Raw genomic sequence first — 16,720 nt, 5'->3', positions numbered from 1 at the left:
CACACGACTCTGTTGAGCCCTAGGCAGCTTCCTTCGCCCTAATTCAGAACAGTTTTTACCAGGTCTCTCTAACTGCCTGGTTTAAGATTTACGGGTGTGTCTGGGGAGAGAAGCTGGCACCCCTCTATTCTGACTCTTCCATTCTTGATCTGCAGTATGTCAGGTGACATCTCCGAGCTGGATGCCCTCAGGAGGACAGGAGCCCAGTTATGGGCCCTCTAGCTCCATAAATAAACAATACTGTTGCCTGCTCAGCCTGTGAGATATCCAGGATGTAATGTACACGGATCACTTCGTAAACTCTGAAACGTAATACAAAAACTGCCCATCGCTATATAGCATGCGCAATAAAAGCTGGGCTTGTTCGTGTGTGTTGGTGTGAAGGTGTTGAGGGTGTCTGCTGGGTGGAGCAAAGTTCGCCACAGGTATGCAGCCAATCAACAAGGGTGAGCCTAATACATCCGTATAAGGGGCCACGTCCGCCGAGTCTCCAGCGTCTGCGTGTCATGCGGGAATTTGCTTGGAGCTGCTTCCCGCCCCAGTAGGTCCTTCTGTGCGCTCGCCGCCACAAATAGAACAGTGGACGGAGTCGCGGGAGGGCAAGGAGCAGGGCCGACAGGGCACACATTTCGTTCCCAAAGGAGGGGCGTCCCGGTGCGCTGGCACCTGGGGCGTCGTGCCTTCCGCGCGGGGAGTTCGGGCGTCACCGCGCAAACAAAGCCGCTTTGCAGCTCGCGCTCTTGCTGCTAGCCATTGGCTCCCGGGCCGCGACCTCCCCCCCACCCCCCCACGCTGGCAGAAGCCCAGCTCCTCGGCTGAGCACAGAGTCAGCCCCTCACCCCCGATTCACATTCACTGGGGGAGGGCAGGCTCATCGGACAGCCGGGGGCCGGCCGGGGGCGGTGGCGGGCGGCTGGTCAGACTCCACAGCGCCTCCGGGCGCCTGGGCCCGGTGCCCTTCACTCGTCTCCGTCCCCCGCCCGCCGCCCCGGGCAACTCTGCCACCTGTTGATGCGCCCTCCCAGCCAGCGTTCCCGTTCCCCCACCCTCTGCAATCCGGGGTCCCCGGGACAAGGTCCCTCCCCGTCCGCCCTTGGCCCTGCGCTCTCCCCAGACTCGAGGGCACCCCGCGCCTCGGTCCCGGGTCTAGACCAAGCTCCTCGCGCGGGCCGGGCAGAGCTGGGCTCCGGGAGGGAAGGCGGGGCCTCGCCAGCGTGGCCCGGGCCGCGGGCGGGAACCTCCACCCGGCCCGCAGCCTCGCTCCCGCCCCTCCTAGGCTTCGGCCCTCCCCCAGTAAGCGGGGCCGGACGCGCGCCCAGGTCCAGCCACACGCGGCGTGCTCTCATGGGCGCTGCGCCCACCCGGGTGACCTTGAACTTCCGCGCACCCCCGCCCCGGCCTCAGTTTCTCCGCCGGCGCCGCCGCCGTGGGACAGGAGGTGGGCAGCCTCCAGCCGAGAGCGGCCCCACCCCCGCCCCCGCGGGCAGCCAATCGGGCCCCGCCGTCCGGGGGCTGTGTCCCCGCGCGGGGTGGGGCCGGGGGCGGGGCTTCCTGGAGGAGCCCCCCTCGCGAGCCGCCCGAGCTGCCCGGCCCGGGGCGCGGGGCAGAGGGGCGGCGCGTGCCGCGGGGGCGCGGCTGGCACGGGAGCCGGGAGGCGGCGCTGGGCAGGGGCAGGGGACGCGACGGCCCCACGGCGGGGGCAGCGGGCGGCAGGGGCGGAGGCGGCCACTAGCGCCCTGCCCGGCGCCGCCTCCCTAGGCGCGCTCGCCCGGCGGACCGGCAGGCGGCGGACCGCGCGGCCCCAGGTGCCAGGCGGCGGGCGGGCGGGCGCGCGCGGGGGTCCGGGGGCCGGGCTCCCCCTCAGAGCGGCGGCGGACGGGGAGGGGCCGGGTGGCGCATGCGCGGGGCCCCGGGGCGCGGGGTGAAGGCTCTCGCAGCTGGCTAGTACTGGGGATCCCGGGGCCAAGGGGGCCTCCCGTTGGTCGGCCTCCCTCCGAGCGCCCGGGGCCTGCCTGGAGCCCCGGTGTCCGCAGCTGTCGGTTGTGACTGGGGCCTGGGCAGGGGTCGAGGTCTGGGATCTCAGAGACACTAGGTGCTCAGGTTGTCCCCAACCCCGGAGAGAAGGCCCTCCAGGCGGGAGCACCAGGCTCGCCCTTCCTTCTACACGGTCGAGTTTGGTTGTCCCCGACTGGGGGCGTTTCCGAGACCTCCGAGGATCCCCTAGGTCAGGTGGCCCGAGGTCTGGCAGACTGACCCTCGTGCGCCCTGCGGCTAAGCTCTGATGGGAGAGACACACGCGGGTTAGTTCAGCTTTGAGGAATTGCCCCCACTTTGCGCCTAAGGGCCATCGGGAGACCTGGACGGGTCGAGCCGGGCGAGCCCAGGGCAGCCTCCGCCGCGGGACGGCCCTCCCAAGCCCGGGGCCCGCGGGTCTGGGACTGGGCGCCCGCGCGCGGGTGTCCCCGGGTTCCCGGCTGCGCGCGGCTGTCCTGGCGGAAGTCCGGAGGGCTGGTTCTGCCCCTACGCGCTCCGCAGTCTAACCGGGAACAACGGCACACCCGTGCTGTCCTGCCTTGTGAAGTTTAAAGGCTGGTGGCTGCGCCGCAAACGTCAAGGTTCTTTCTAAGAAAAGTCCGGGCTTGTATACTGCCTTGGATTTCGCGGAGCGCCCTGGGCAGTTCGCAGCCGCCTGCCCACCCCTAGGCCCCGCCGCCCCTCCCCAAACCCGGGAGTCCCCTCCTCCCCCGGGCTGCTTGGGAAGGGGTGCGTGGGGCAGGGAGGCGGGGCTGGGCTTTTCTGGGACGACCCTGCCACACCATAGCGGTTGAAGACGCAGGGTCACGGTGACTTTCCTCTTTCAAGGTGGTGGAGAGTTGGGGAGAACCTTTACCTTCTTGCCGCCAAGGCCGGAGGAGGAGGGCCCTGCCTCCTCTGGGAAGTAACAGTCTGTAGCCGGAGCAGCCCAGGACCAAGACGTTGTCATCACAGGTAAATAAGAGGTTTGATTTACTCATTTTTTTCCAGACTGAAATATTGAAGTCTTTACTTCTATTGCCCTACAGACTAGCAATTTGAGGGTTAATTATTACCTTGCAATGCCACAGTTATGTCTATGTTCATGTCTCTGAAAGTAAGCTAAATGTGGATAAGGTTCCCTTTTAAGTTCTGAAAAACTTGATTGTGTCAGTGTCCTTTAGGAAATTCCTTTCTTTACTGCAGGCTGGTTCCACGTAATTTAAAACTAGATAATATGACTGTGAGAGATGTTTTCACTTAACAGGCACTTAAGATACAGACGCTGACAAGTCAGGAGTCATGCTACCTCTTAGCTGTTTTAATTCTAATTTGAATATCAAGCAGATGCTCGCCGAGCTGGTAGGCCAGGTCTAGAACTGCCATCAGCCAGGACAGTGATACCCTGGAGGAGATGGTTCAGGTTGAGTGGTTCACTGGTCACTGAGGGACCAGGCGGGGAGCTTGACAAACTTCTATACAACTTGGAAGCAACAGCAAATTAATTGATCACAGAAAGCAACGTTTTCCCTCTCCTCACACCTTGGATGTGTAAAAGTTATTTCGTAATCATAAAGTAATTCTTGTTACTAGCTCTTGTTTGTCCAACTTGTACCCAGATTTTTAAACATGGTGTGTGTGTGGGAGAGAGCATGAGAGAGGGGAGAAAAAAATGTGTTTCGTCTATAAAAACTATTGTATAAGCTTCTTTATTAAGCATTGGGTTATGGAAAATCTTTTCATGTGAATAAATGTGTTTGTGTCTATATCATATATTTCATCATGCTTAGAATAGTTATTAAGCCAATTCTTTAATAGATGTACATTTTGAAATTCATATATTCTATAAATATTTACTGAGTTTTTAGCTGCCCTGGGATATTGTGTTTAGTATAGGGGAAGGCAACTGTGAATCTGCTCATGAAGCTGATTTTTATACCAGAATATAAAAAATGAGCTGAAAGAAGGTGAAATTGCGGTGCAGAAAGGGAATCTATTTTTGCCATACACCTTGTGGTTAAATGATTTTTTTCAGATGTGTTGTCTGTGAGCATCTGTTTTTATAAGGATTAAGTAATCATCTTTAAAAACTTCTATTAAAACATTTCTTTGCTTACTGTAAACAGATTTTAAACATGCCACATTTCCTCTTTCTGTCTGTGTGTGAATGAATATATCCTTAATGGCAGAATGTCTTAACTTCCAAGTGACCGGCGTTTGGGGTGAATGTTTATACTAATTTTGTTCCACTGCAGTTAGAGGATGTGGCTTTTTGGGAATTTGAAGGCCTCTGTTTTTATTTCTGGTTTTGGTGGCTTGGTGTAGGCTTCATAGACACTTCAAGTAATGCCATAGTTTCTGTTTGTAGGATAGACATGTGCTGTGTCTGTTACTTCTGCCTTAGTAATTACATAGAACAGGCTAGCTCACTTCTAAGGCCATGTGGTTGGGGGAAATTAGGCAAAGAATTTTAATTTCCAACTTGGTGTGAAGATAGTTTTAAGGTTAGGAACCAAACAGGGAAAGCCCTTGATGTCCCAGCGGGCCAGATTTCACAGAACCTGTTTTTTCTTCCCAGTATTTCTGTCACTTACACGCAGTGACCTGTCCAGTGGGGAACAGACCTCACCCAGTCTGGGTGGCTTGTTATTTGGAGTGGTGTTCGTTCTTTGCTTCTAGAACATTTAACTGGCATCTTCTTGTAGCAGTATTGGGGAAGGGTTTATGTGCTTCAAAAGATGGAGAGTGTACTCCTTACTAAGTCAGACCTAGTATACGTTATTTTGGTCACTGAGCTGCCTTTGTTTTGTGGTCGCGTCAGAGAAGCAGTCTGACAGAGTGGAGGAGGTGCTAGGTCATCACGAGGTTTGACTTGTGTCCCTTCAGGGACACCCGCTGGGCCAGGGGATCTCTGTCCCCCTCTCTAGACACTGATTTTTCATCACAAAATGGGGCTCCGCTCCGCTCCACCTCTTTGAAGCGTTGGGAGGTTCAAAAGTGGTGGCAAAGAAGTGCAGGTGAAGATTCTTTGTGGCATGTAAGAAGCCACTCTCGCCCAGCCAGGGTCTAAAGAAGCACGCCTGTACCACCTTCCCGGATCTGGTACCTGTGTTATTTTGGCTCTAACCACTGGATGATTTTTCAAAGGCTTTTGGAAAGAAGCACGTCCCCCACCCTGCATATACACTTTTATTAAAACAATTTTTTCTTTACTTATTCTTTTTTGAAACTTTTGTTTATTTATGTATTCATCCCTGGCTGAGCTGGGTCTTAGTTGCTGTGAAGGCTTTTCTCTCAATGCGGAGCATGGAGGCTTCTCCTTCCGGTGCCTTCTCTTGCGCAGCACACTCTGAGGTGCGTTGGCCTCAGCAGTTACGGCACGCGGGCTCAGTAGTTGCCCAACCAGGGATCAAACCTGGGCCCCCTGCACTGGGAGCGTGGGGTCTTAATCACCGGACCACCAGGGAAATCCATGTGCTCAGGTTTTGATGGTGATGTATTTAGCATTTGTCCTTACTCTGGTATCCCCAGACCCTGAAAACAGTTGTTCCTCTTCCTTGGAGGGTCTCCGGAAATGCAGGCTGAATGAAGTCTTCTTCCACTGAGTCTAACTCAATGAGAACAGACAGTTTTGCCCGGCTTGCCCGGTATCCTGAGTAGGACCTCGACATCCACAGATTCTGTATCCCCAGATTCAACCAACCATGGATTGAAAATATTCGAGGGGAAAAAAATTCCAGAAAGTTCCAAAAACCAAGACTTGAATTTGCCACCTGCCAATGGCTATTTACATAGCATTTACATTGTATCCGCAACTGTTTACATGGCATGCATGTGGTATTAGGCATTGCAGGTAATCTCGAGGTGATTTAAAGTCTATGAAGGATGCGTGGGCTGTATGCAAATGGTACAGCGTGCTATTTAAGGCACTTGAGCACGGTTGGCAGGTGTCGGCCCTCTGGGGGGCCTGGGACCATCCTTGAGGACGCCAATGGAGGACTGTGCCTGTTCCCTGGACCGCTAAGACATGAACAGAATTGAATTCAGCGAGTATTTGTTGATTTCTTTACCAGTGCTCAGATGTGGGTGGGAGCCAGTTGGGGGGGACTCAGAAGTCCAGCAGGGGCCTCCCCACCCCTGCTGGAGGACTTCCCCTTGACATTTTGCAACGTCCCTCACACCCAGATGGCCAGAACCCCTCCTTCCACCTGCGCTAGCCGGGCGTGCTCCTGCACGCCTGCTGGGCTCCCACTTGTGGCTCCCGCGGCGTAGGTGTTACAAAGGTGGCGGCCGCCATTCAGACGACTCTGTTTATAACATCACTCCATCTGGGGCGTGCGTGCTGAGCTGCTTCAGTCGAGTCCGACTCTACGACTCTGTGGTCTACAGCCCTCCAGGCTCATCGTCCTTGGGATTCTCAAGGCAAGAGTACTGGAGTGAATTGCCATTTCCTCCTCCAGAGGATCTTCCTGACCCAGGGACTGAATCCCCGGCTCTTATGTCCCCTGCATTGGCAGAAGAGTTCTTTACCACTAGTGCCACCTGGGAAGCCCGGATTTGGGGTATATTAAGCATGAAATACGGTTTCTACGGGATGCCCTGAGCAGCTCTTTCTTTCTGCAAGATCATGCGTTCTCATTCTAAACAACGGACTCAGAAGGAAAGAGTTGTGTTCTAAATCTTTGTGAGTTGGGATATGTGCTATTATTTAACAGGGCAAGGATCCTGTTGGCTCCCCAGTTGTGAAGATAAGACACACAGGAGAAGTTAGACAAAGCGTTGCAGAGGTTTGTCTTCTGTGTTCAGATGCCACACTCATTGCTTGGCTTTTAATTTTTAAAAAATGTTTATTGCAGTAGAGTTCATTTAGTGTTGTGTTAATTTCTGCTGTACCGCAGAGTGACTCAATTTTATATATAAATATATATATATATACACACATATATATACACATACATATATATATATTTTTAAAATATTCTTTTCCATCATGTTTTATCACAGGAGATTGAATATAGTTCCCATCTGACTGCTTTTACTTTGCTTTATTTAAAGAGATTTGTGGAGCTTCCCAGGTGGCACAGTGGTTAAGAATCCATCTGCCAATGCAGGAGACACAAGAGACAGGGGTTTCGTCCCTAGGTGGGAAAGATCCCCTGGAGGAGGCAATGGCAACCCACTCCAGTATTCTTGCCTGGAAAATTCCATGGGCAGTGGAGGCTGGCAGTGTGTAGTCCATGGGGCCACAAGGAGTCGGACACGACTGAGCACACACACACATACACAAAGAGATTTGCAAATAAAAAAGAGTGGTGAGTTCTCTTCTGATCTACTTTCTTTTATACTTTTAATTCAGAGACCACAAGTAAACTTTGAAAAAGGATCCCCTTGAAACAGGAGGAGTTTGGAAAACAAAGACAGAATGAGTTGTCTCAAAGGTTATGAAGCTTCACAGGAAAGGTTGGAAATGATAATACAGTTAAGTAAACAGTATACTAGAGTTCCTCCCCCCACCACACCCCCCAATTTTTAAGAGTGAGTAAGGTACCAAGTCCCCTGAGGCTATTTGCAACTGCGTGCATCTGCGGTCGTGTGATAACCACCCTGAGGTGACAGGTTGCCAAGTTCTAGTAACACAGACCAAGTCATTTAGAGGCTGACACGTGGCCATGGCCCTTTCTGAAATGTTCTAAGAAATTGTTAGCCTGCTGTGTATTTAAGTACATATTTACAGTGAAGCAATGTGGCTAAACAGAGGACTCAAGTGACAATCAGATCTTGATGACCTGAAATCAAGTTTTCTTCTATTACCTGTATGTTAAATGGGATTTTTTTTAACCAAAAAAAAATCTCAGAAGCATTTTCAGGCAGTGTTCCTTCTTGGACAAGTTGACATCTATTAGGCTGCCAGCATGAAGAACGTATGTTCCCTCTGTCAAGGATTGTGAATCAATTTGATAAATTCTAATTGGTAATCTCATTTTGGTTCATTTTTTGGGACAGTTTGACAAGTGGGTTATTGTCTTATTCTCTATCCACTCACTTTATTTCTGATTTTCTATCTGTGTATTGGGGATGGGATTAACAGGAGTGACGTATAAAAGGAAAATGGTTCAGAGCAATTTGAAATTTGGTTTAAATAGAAGCATCTCTTGGTGTACTGAAGTTATTTATAGTCCAAACAAAAAGGTAGTATTAGATGTGTTAACAATATCCTTGGACTTTAGGACTTGTGGGGGGTATATCTTGCCTGAATATTATGATCACCTTTTCTTTCCCACCTTGAAACCTGTTGCAGAATCTATCCCCACCTCTAGGCAAGGGGACTCCAGCCCCATCTCTGCAGTGTCCCCCTGACCGTTAACAGCAATCGGTCCAGAGCACACGCAGGTTCAGGAAACAGCCTCTTTCTTTCTCTCCTTTCCTTCGAATTCTCACTTTTCGAGAGCCGTTTCCAGGAAGAAAGGCACTCCGGAGCAGTGCTTCTCAAGCCACAAAAGTAAAGCTCATCCACCACCTTCAGGCAGGGGTCCCGACAGAGAGGAGCGGTTGGGAAAAAACTCACAAAGTTCAGTTGTGCAAAAACCATGGCAGGAGCTTGTGGGGGGTGACGCTCGACCAAGAAGGCTTCTTACCAAGAAGGCTTCGAAGAAGAACAGGCGTGCAGAGAAAGGCATCAGAGTATCCACATGCCCTGGGGGCAGATGTTGCTTGAGAGAAAAAAAAACCAGCACAAACAGGGTTAAAAGAATGTGTTGGACCAGCGATGACAGAAGGTTGTGGGGGTGGAAATACTGGTGTCTGAGCCAGAGCCGGAAGGTTCTGGACCTGGGCAAGGAGGAAAAGGCAGGGTGCCCGCATGCCTGGGGAGGGGAGAGGAAGGGTGGGTCTAGATGCTGGCTCTGCAATGGTGGGGGGCTCTGCCACCCTCCACCCGTGCAGCCTGGGAACCGAAGATTGTAACCCCCCCAGCCTGGGGGCAGGAAGCCCCCCTCCAGGGCTGGTGTGTTGAACGGAAAGAGGAAGGCCCCCATCCTGGCCGAGGGTGACAGTGGCCGGTGATGAGAGGAAGGGTCCCATGAAGAACGGGACTGATTCTTTCCAAGTCCAGCTTGTGTGTGGATGTCAGGACCTAACAGAACACAGCACTGTCGGTCAATATTTCAGTAAAACAAAAATTTTAAACAAGAGTACCTAGCAGGTTATCAATACAAAAAAAAATAGGGTATTTTCTTTCACTCTGGAAACCAAAAATTATCGACCTTTTTCCTGCTGCTTTCTCTTTACTTAGTTGAAGGCAGCAAAGTTAGCTTTCAGTGTCTAGGTCAGAAGTCTAAGTGAAAGTGAATATTTAACCACATTCAAGGACGGCTGATAATCTTTAATACTAAGAGAGGCGCAGGACTTAAGAGAAAGAAGATTCTAGAAGGGAAAAAAATAGCCAAGAAAGCAGATAAACCCACGACTGGTTTATGGACTGGTGAAAGGGCACAAATCCGAGGAAGGGCTCAGTAACTCTGTGGAACGGATGAGTTCAAATGTGGGCTTCCGTAGTGGGGTAAGTCGTTTTCTAAAAGACGTTTCAGAAAGATCCATGGCCGCTTGTGATGTCAGACCTGGTGCGGTCTCTTTGAGAATGAGACCTCTGAGAGACAAAAACTAGTAAACAAAATTTAGAAAGGAAATCACTTTTAAGAGATGAGAAGATGATATTCCAACCGAAGATATTAACACCTCCATCCAGATGAGGTCTTCATCTTTGTACTCTGTGTGTGTGTATGTGTGTGTGTGTGTGTGTGTGTGTGTGCGTGCTCAGTCATGTCCCACTTTTTCAGACCCCAGGCTACACTCTTTGTAGCCCACCAGGCTCCTCTGTCCATGGGATTCTCCAGGCAAGAATACTGGAGTGGGTTGCCATTTCCTCCTCCAGGGGATCTTCCCGACCCAGGGATCGAACCCACAGCTCCTGCATTGGCAGGCGGGTTCCATAGCACTCAGCCACCTGGGAAGCCCTTGTCTTTGTAGACATGATGTTAGACTGAACCACGGCAGCAGAGGTTCCCCAGAGCGGCACTTTGCCATCGCTGTTGTGACTGGGGGTCCCGCGCGCCCCAGCCTGCCTCCCTGAGACTCAGACTCAGAATGTCGGTTCTGAGCCCCCCACGTTTCCCCTCCCTGACCCTGGTCCTCCTCCTAGTCCAATAAGTGGCCTCCCAGTGGGGCCATGGAGGCAGGCGCAGCACTGACCGCTGAGCGGCTCTTGGCCACCAACACCACCCGTCCACCCGCGCCCCTTGTCTGCAGGTGGGGCCTGCTAGGGCTCTGAGTGGGAGGCTGTCACCTGGCGCAGAGGAAGAAGGCCTTTTATTTTCATTATCACTACTTTTGGCTACTCCTTGAAGCTTGTGGGATTGTAGCTCCCCATCCAGGGTTCAAACTTGGACCCCTTGCGGTGAAAGTGGCGTCCTAAACCCTGGACCACCAGGGAATTCCCAAGAAGGCTTTTTCAAAAAATTTTACTTTATTCAAGAATTTGTTGTTCAGTCGCCAAAGTCGCATCCGACTCTCTGTGACCCCATGGACTGCAGCACACCAGGCTTCCCTGTCCTTCACTATCTTCCTGAGTTTGTGCGGACTCAAGTCCATTGAGTCGGTGACGCCATCCAACCATCTCATCCTCTGTCTCCCTCTTCTGCTCCTGCCCTCAGCCTTTCCCAGCCTCAAGGTCTTTTCCAGTGAGTCTGCTGTTCACATCAGGCATCCAGAGTACTGGAGCTTTAGCATCGGTCCTTCCAATGAATTCAGTCAGGGTTAGCTATGACAAACCTAAGCAGCGTATTAGAAAGCAGAGACATCTCTTTTCCGACACAGGTCCATACACTCAAAGCTTTGACTTTTCCAGTGGTTATTCAAGGATAGTTATTTAGAGTGTTGTGTTAATTTCTGTTGTACAGGACGTAAGACTGTTACACACACACACGTGTAGATTTGTTTTCCTGTTCTTCCCCATTATGGTTTATCATGGGCACTGGGCTACGCAGTAGGACCTTGCTGTTGGGGCTCTGTTGTTTCCTCGCTTGTCACTAGCTCTCTAGCTGTGACATGGACTTACTCGTCCTTGTTTATCGGCTCCGGTGGTGACGGGAGGGCAGGGCCTTGTCGCCCAGAGGCCCACGTGCTTCCTCTGCGGCCAGCTCCTCGTCTGTGCCAGGGAAGCTCGCTCACCCTGCCGCTCACCCTTCCTCCTTCCCTGCCCCTACCCCAGAGTTCTCAGTGCAAATCACTTTCCTGGGGAAACCTTCCCACCCTGCCTGCCCGGGTCAGGTCTGTCTGGCGCAGCGTCCCGTGCTTTTGCCTGCACGCTCGCCCATCACGTGTTCATCGTGGCGGCCTGGTGCAAGTCACCCTCCCCAGCTGGGTCGCAGACCCTCTGGGGCAGGAAACCACATATGCCTCACGCTCTAATCACCAGAACGTGCGCCAGCAGGGGCCTCGGGACAAGCTGTGTGACCTCCAGCTCAGCTACCCGTCCGTTTGAGATTCCTTCCAGGCCTAATCAAATACCGCCTCCTTCAGGAAGCCTTCCTTGATTCCTACCCGAGAGACAGGCAGGAATTTTGTCACTCAGACACTGTACCGCGGTTTGAGTCTCTCTGGTTGGACATGTTCTACCTTCACCTCTGCAGCTGTTTATTGAGTATTGCAGTCATCCATCCCTGAGCTCATTTGTTTATTCAACACACCTTTCCTGAGCCCCTGCTATGGGCCAGGCAGTGTTCCAAGTGCTGGGGGCAGCAGCGGAAGAGGGCAGGCAGCGTTCCCTGCCGTCAGGAAGCACTGCATCACACGGCAAGCAGGACCCCTGGGCTCAGGAGAGAGGCCGGTGCTGCATGCACCCAAGCAAGGCGGTGCTGCATGATGACAGCCAACCCAGGGGACCTGATGGGCAAGGCTGGCCTTCTCCGAGCCTCTAGGATGCCAGGGGGACAGCAGTGATTTAATAGGGGTCTGCACAAGCGCCTCAAGAAATACTTGTCTTTAACACATCCTTTCAACTGGAGCAGCAGCCCCCAGTCTTTCTGACGCAGGGCAAGTTAGAAGACAATTTCTGGTTTCATGGAAGACAATTTTTCCACGGCCCGGGGTGGGGGCTGGGGGATGGTTTGGGGAGAATTCGAGCACGTTCCATTTATTGTGCACTTCATTTCTGTTTTTATTATATTGTGATGTGTCATGAGATAATTACAGAACTCACCATAATGCAAAGTCAGCGGGAACCCTGGGCTTGTTCTCCTGCAACTAGACAGTCCCATCGGGGGGTGATGGGGGGGCCATGGGAAGCAGCTGTGAATATAGATGAAGGCTTCACTTACTTGCCCACTGCTCACCTCCTCCTGTGGGGCTCAGTTCCTAAGAGGCCACAGGGCAGTACGTGTCCATGGCCCAGGGGTTCAGGACCCCTGAGCTAAAGGAGCTGACTTGGGAGAAAGGAAACGAGTGAACATAGGTGATCCAAGCCATTGTCGCACCCGTTTCAGTTCATGCTCAGCTGAAATCCTTCTGCCCCACTTAGGTCAGCCGGATTTAAACCTTAGAGGCATAGAGACTCCCACCCCGCACCTAATGACCTATCTCCAGGAAGCACCGCACTTACACTTGCGGGTCTGGTGTCTCTGCTGATGGTTAAGCATGAGGAGTGGAACAGCCCGCCAAGCAGTGATTCTGTCCTCGTCGTATAAGCGGGGTGGTTGCTTCCTGAAGGAGCAGGAGCATCAGAGATCAGGTATCCATCAGCCTGCCATTGTTTGGTGTCATAGAAGTGAATGAGGTGAACTGTTCCTTAGACACACACAAGCCCCTTTCCTAGGACCATAGACGGCTGATGTCTATGCCTCCAGGGCCCCTGGCTTCTTGCTCCTGTGGCTGGGGTGGTAGGGAGAGAGGGCTGTATCCCGCCCAGGAGGTCAGGAGCTTGGTTACAGCAGGTGGGAGCAGGGCTGCCACCTGGAGATGCTGGAGAACCTCCATGGCCGCCCTGCTCCAAGGGTGTGATGTGTGTTGGGTCAGCTTCTAACACCAGACTCACCTCTTTGTATTGCTCAGTCGCTCAGTTGTGTCCGACTCTTCGAGACCCCATGGACTGTAGCCTGCCAGGCTCCTCTGTCCATGGGATTTCCCAGGCAAGAATACTGGAGTGGGCTGCCATTTCCTCTTCCAGGGGATCTCCCTGACCCAGGGATCGAACCGCCGTCTCTTGCGTCTTCTGCATTGGCAGGCAGATTCTTTACCACTGAGCGACCTGTCTCTAAAATTCAGACAGTGGAAATGGGTTTCAGGTCTTTTTAAAGTCAAGTTTACTGAGGTGTAATTTACATGCAGTAAAGTCCATCCTTTTTGGATGGGCAGTTCTGTGCATTCTGAGCATCCTCCGTGCCGGTTTTCTTCCTGATTGTCAACCAGAGGTGCCCACATTCCTCGGCTCGTGGCCCCGTGTGGTTTTCCAAACCTGCTGTGTGGGTGTGGTCCTTCCATGCCCTGAACCTCTCTCACCTCCCCTTCTGCCTCATTTCAGCCAGAGAAGGTTCTCTGTTTTTTAAAGGCTCAAAAGTGGGGATGTGGACACTGCTGCTATTTAGGACTTTAGAGGGGCAGGCAGAGGAGCTTAGTGAAAGTGATTTATCCACATGCTTGAGGAAAATGGTTGAAAGTGTCACACAGGAAGAGAGCCTAGCCCTTTCCCCAATCACATTAATAGAACTCTCTAAGGTATTTCACAACATTGAAAGTACAAAGGATAAAATGTTGGATGCAGATTCAAACTTAGAAAGGAGGATTTTTCTGAGCTCCAAAATCACTGTAGACCCTGACTGCAACCATGAAATTCGAAGACACTTGCTCCTTGGAAGGAAAGCTATAACAAACCTAGACAGCATATTAAAAAGCAGAGACATCACTTTGCTGACAAAGATCCATCTAGTCAAAGCTACAGTTTTTCCAGTAGTCATGTATGGATGTGAGAGCTGGACCATAAAGAAGGCTGAGCACCGAAGAACTGATGCTTTCCAACTGTGGTGCTAGAGAAGACCCTTGAGAGTCCCTTGGACAGCAAGGAGATCAAACCAGTCCATCCTAAAGGAAATCAACCAACCTTCCTGAATATTCATTGGAAGGACTGGTGCTGAAGCTACTGGAAAAAGCCCTCGCAGCAATGAAGATCTAGCACAACCAAAGATTAATTAATTTTTTAAAATAACCTAGAAAATTTTTTTAAAGTAATCAAGCATCAACAAGCATGAAATGCTTCTGGATAAGATGCGTAAGATCTGAGCAATGAAATCTACCAAACGTGGCTGAGAGGAATTTTGACAGACCTGAATAAAGGACGAGTCACAGCATGCTCCTATGTTATCAGACTCAGTATCATTAAGATGGCAGTTCTTCCCAAATGATCTGCAGGTTCAGTGATCAAAGTCAGATCTCAGCATGCCTGTTTGTAGAAGTTGACAAACTGATTCTAACGTTATATGGAAATGCAATGGACCTGAAGTGGCTAAAACAACTTTGAAAAAGAAGAATGCAGATGAGGGACTTAGACTACCTGATTTCAAGAATGATAGAGCCACAGTAATCAAGACAATATAGTATTGCTATGAAAATAGAAAACTAAAGGAATGGCACAGATTAGCAAGTTCAGAAATAGACCCAACTATGTGGTCAACTGATTTAGAACAGAGTGACAAATTATTTCAGTGGGAAAATATAATTTTTTCAACAACTTGTGCTGGAACGATTGGATAGCTACTTGCAAAAAAACAAATCTCAGCCCCCATATCATGTCATATTAAAAAGGAAGAACTTGAAATGGGCCATAGACCTAACCTTAAGAGTGAAAACTATAGAAACTTCTAGGAGAAACAGAGTACATCTTAGTGATTCAGGGTTGGTAAAGATTATCATTTTAAAAAATACAAAAAAAATAAAAATAAAAATACAAAAAAATACAAAATACAAATAAAAAATTACAGGCTACCAAAGAAATTTAATAAATTAGACTTCATCAAAATTATAAACTTTTGGGTTTCCCTTGTGGCTCAGTGGTAAAGAATCCAATCCCCTTGCCAATCCAAGAGACACAGGTTCGATCCCTGGTCCGGGAAGATCCCACAGGCTGTGGAACAAGTAAGCCCGTGTGCCACAACTCCTGAGCCTGCGCTCCCCAACAAGAGAAGCCGCTGCAGCGAGAAACCCACCCGCCATAACAAGGAGCACCCGCAGCTTGCTACAATAAGAGAAAAACCCACGCAGCAATGAAGACCCACAATGGCCATATATAAATAAATAAAATTTTAAAAAATATAATCTTTTTCTCATCAAAAGGCACTTAAGAAAATAAAAGACAAGCCCCAGACTCGGAGAAAATATTTGCAAAGCATGTTTCTGACCAAGAACTCGTATCTGTAAAGAACTCTCACAGTTCAATAGGAAGATGACAAACAACCCAATTAAGAATGAAAGCAAACGTGGGCAAAATATTTGAACAAATTCTTCAGCAAAAGGTTATTGGATGGCAAAAAAGAATAAGAAAAGGTGTTCAATACCGTTAGTCATTAGGAAAATGTAAATTAATAGTAGCAGATATTGCTATTAGTAGTGAAGTGTTAGTCTCCCAGTTGTGACCGACTCTCTGTGACCCCATGGACTGTAGCCCACCAAGCTCGTCTGTCCATGGAATTCTCCAGATAAGAATACTGGAGTGGGTTGCCATTCTCTTCTCCAGGGGATCTTCCCAACCCAGGAATTGAACCCGGGTCTCCTGCCTTGCAGGCAGATTCTTTCCTGTCTGAGCCAGCAGGGAAGTCTGCTGTTAGTAGTAGAGAGATATTAAACCCCAACCAGAATGGATAAATTAAGAAGACTGAGCCAGTGTCAAGTCTGAGGACGTGGTGTGGCAGGCACTCACACTGATGATGGGAGTGTGAAGTGGTACCGCCTCTTTGTAAAACATTTTGACAAGTGATATCACTGACACTGTTACCAAAAATATCATATACCTGAAGGACCCAAACTGAAAAGTCTACAGACTATATGATTCCAACGCTATGACTTTCTGGAAAAGGCAAAACTACGGAGACAGTAAAAAGATCAGCGGTTGCTCAGGGTTGGGTGGAGGAAAGGATGAGTCAGAGCACAGAGGATTTTTAGGTCAGTGAAGCTACTCTGCGTGATACTGTAACAAGCACGTGTTGTTGTTCAGTTGCTCAGCTGTATCCAGCTCCTCCCATGGACTGCAGCACGCCAGGCTTCCCTGTCCTTCACTATCTCCCGGAGTTTGCTCAGACTCATGTTCATCGAGTCGGTGATGCCATCCAACCATCTCATCCCCTGTTGCCCCCTTCTCCTCCTGCCTTCAGTCTTTCCAGCATCAAGGTCTTTTCCAGTGAGTCAGCTCTTCACATCAGGTGGCTAAAGTATTGGAGCTTCAGCCTCAGCGTCAGTCCTTCCAATGAACATTCAGGGTTGATTTCCTTTAGGATTGACTGGTTGGATCTCCTTGCTGTCCAAGGGACTCTCAAGTGTCTTCTCCAGCACCATAGTTCAAAAGCATTAATGCTTTGGCACTCAGCCTTCTTTATGGTCCAACTCTCACATCTGTACATGACTGTTGGAAAAACCATAGCTTATTTATATCCTTATATGTTTGTTCCAC

At 50.5% G+C, this 16,720-nt stretch overlaps 1 protein-coding gene across 3 annotated transcripts in view; it reads left to right on the top strand.

Annotated features, from left to right (window-relative positions):
* The first annotated feature begins 1,713 nt into the window (after positions 1–1,713).
* PPARA (peroxisome proliferator activated receptor alpha) overlaps positions 1,714–16,720 on the top strand; it is a 78,916-nt gene continuing 63,909 nt past the window's right edge. The window contains exons 1-2 of one of the 3 annotated variants that reach the window (XM_061124337.1): positions 1,714–1,805; positions 2,863–2,988. The gene's annotated coding sequence lies outside the window, so the exon portion shown is untranslated. Of the gene's footprint in view, positions 1,806–1,927; positions 2,301–2,489; positions 2,616–2,862; positions 2,989–16,720 lie in introns of those variants that run through there. The other 2 variants (XM_061124338.1, XM_061124339.1) reach the window with 2 other exon arrangements.

This window comes from Dama dama, chromosome 22 (genome assembly GCF_033118175.1).
Source record: "Dama dama isolate Ldn47 chromosome 22, ASM3311817v1, whole genome shotgun sequence".
In the NCBI taxonomy this organism is placed as follows: domain Eukaryota; kingdom Metazoa; phylum Chordata; class Mammalia; order Artiodactyla; family Cervidae; genus Dama; species Dama dama.
The sequence above is the reverse complement of the archived record's forward strand: the minus strand, read 5'-3'. Positions and strand labels throughout refer to the sequence as shown.